At 40.6% G+C, this 1,968-nt stretch overlaps 2 protein-coding genes across 2 annotated transcripts in view; one reads left to right on the top strand and one right to left on the bottom strand.

Annotated features, from left to right (window-relative positions):
• Positions 1 to 1,968, bottom strand: part of LOC101855098 — a gene marked incomplete at both ends in the record, with an annotated part of 4,556 nt that overhangs the window by 1,295 nt on the left and 1,293 nt on the right.
• Positions 314 to 1,968, top strand: part of LOC101855336 (E3 ubiquitin-protein ligase NRDP1) — an 18,934-nt gene continuing 17,279 nt past the window's right edge. The window contains exon 1 of the mRNA XM_005097479.3: positions 314 to 855. The gene's annotated coding sequence lies outside the window, so the exon portion shown is untranslated. The remainder of the gene's footprint in view (positions 856 to 1,968) is intronic.

Genomic DNA, 1,968 nt, shown 5'->3' with positions numbered 1-1,968 from the left:
TATATATATATATATATATATATATCTATATATATATATGGTATATATATATATATATATATATATATCTCACGGAGTTTAGAACTTGTAATCTCGTTGATATATATATATATATATATATATATATATATATATATATATATCTTATTTTGTACTAGATCTCTATGCATTTGAGTTTAAGTTTTCGAATAATATCCATACTATGATTTGGACACCCTCCATCGAAGAGATTTGCCCTCCATTCATTTACGCAGTTTGCCCATACGGAATAGTAGCCAATCCTATGGAAACCGGAAGCTGCGTATCAGCATCAAAGACAATAATATAATAATATGGCGGAGTGTACCGCTGCCGTGCTGGAGACAATGATGGTGGTGAAAATCTGTAGTCATTGATCTACCATACATTGAGGGCTGTGATTTTTTTTTTAAGCGATGCCCTAGAATGACAGCAGCATTTTCATCCGATGTGAACGCCTATATTAAGAACTTCAAGAAGCAGAACAGGAGTAGAACCTTAAACTAAGGCAGGCAGTCAGGGAAATGAACAACTCAGAGTCATACTGACTTGTTGTGAGACTGAGACAAACTCACAACAAAAACAGAACAGTCATATTAAATTGTGAAACTTCTAGAATCTAGATCTAACAGTTTTGTGTAAAAGATAAAAAAATCAAGTTTATGCTAATGGATAACATAGGCTAGATTAGTTGAAACAGTTTAGAACTGCAATAGTATCTGTCGGTTCAACTTCAAACTTTACTTGAACTTGAACACTGGAAACTGGACCTGGCAAGATCCCCTGGGACTGAATCTGCTCACCTTTTTGGTGACTGAAATTGTAAAGGATAGGAAGGTATGGAGTATGAAAGCATTTTAAAACATTTCTTTTTGTTTTCTACACTTTGTGTAAAGATGAAATTGTCACTTGTTGAGTCACCATGTCACCTCGCCTCGTAGCTTGGCCCAGTTAGCTTAGACGATACCCAGTCATCTCGTCACACCGGTGCAGTCAAAACGTCACAGTCATCTCATCACGCCCCAAATCCACAAGGATTTCGTCACACACTTGCAAACATAGAACACGCACTGCATTGTATTGTCATTGCGAGGGTATGTGGAAGGACGGGGAAAGGGTGGGGGGGGGGGGGGGGGGAGTGCGAGTGGTTGTGCCTACCTGATCAGCAACACCGTTCGTAACTGGGTGAGTTTGGTTGATTTGTTTTTTTATGAAAGATTTTCTCACAGCTGTTTTTCCTTAGTTCTCCTAACTTGGTGAGTTTTTTTAACATTTAAGCCCCGGAAGTGCGCAGGCCCTAATAGGAGCTGGACTACCCGAGTATAGAGGGCCCACCCACTGATCGGGAAGCGCGCCGGCCCTATATAAAGGGTATAGGCGCTGACCCTTATCAATAGAAAATTTCAGCATTCCAAAAATGCAGTTGGGGCAGGTTACTTCAGGGGAAGTGGTTATTCTCACCCCGGGTGAGAATAACCCACATCTCGCTATTCTCACCCCCTTGGAAGGCCACCTCTATTCTCACCCGGAGTGAGAATAGTGCAGGCGAGTCTTGTGGCTATTCTCACCCGGTGCGAGTTCACCAAATTTTGCGTTCACCCTAAACCACAGAATTCTACACTGTGATAACATAAAAATTGTAGAATTCTGTGCCGTGAACAAACGTTCCATTACAACTGTAGCCTACTAAAAACGTACAATTTTGTCTGTGGGCAGTTGAGAGAGAGAGAGAAAGAGAGAGAGGAGTAGCGCGAGAATTTCCGGGCAAAACAAAATGGCGACCCGCATAGTTCGGCTCGATTCGAAAAGTTAGATAGCCGTAGCATCTTTGTAGACAACCAAATTAATTTACTTTTGTGTTTTAACATCATTTTTTTACTTTGTTTTGGTCAATTTGATCGTCCACACCGATAGACAGTATTCAGAAAGAGACAGAGAGAGAGAAGAGGG

Source organism: Aplysia californica, unplaced genomic scaffold (assembly GCF_000002075.1).
Source record: "Aplysia californica isolate F4 #8 unplaced genomic scaffold, AplCal3.0 scaffold00155, whole genome shotgun sequence".
Lineage (NCBI taxonomy): Eukaryota > Metazoa > Mollusca > Gastropoda > Aplysiida > Aplysiidae > Aplysia > Aplysia californica.
This window is presented reverse-complemented; position numbering and strand designations above follow the sequence as displayed.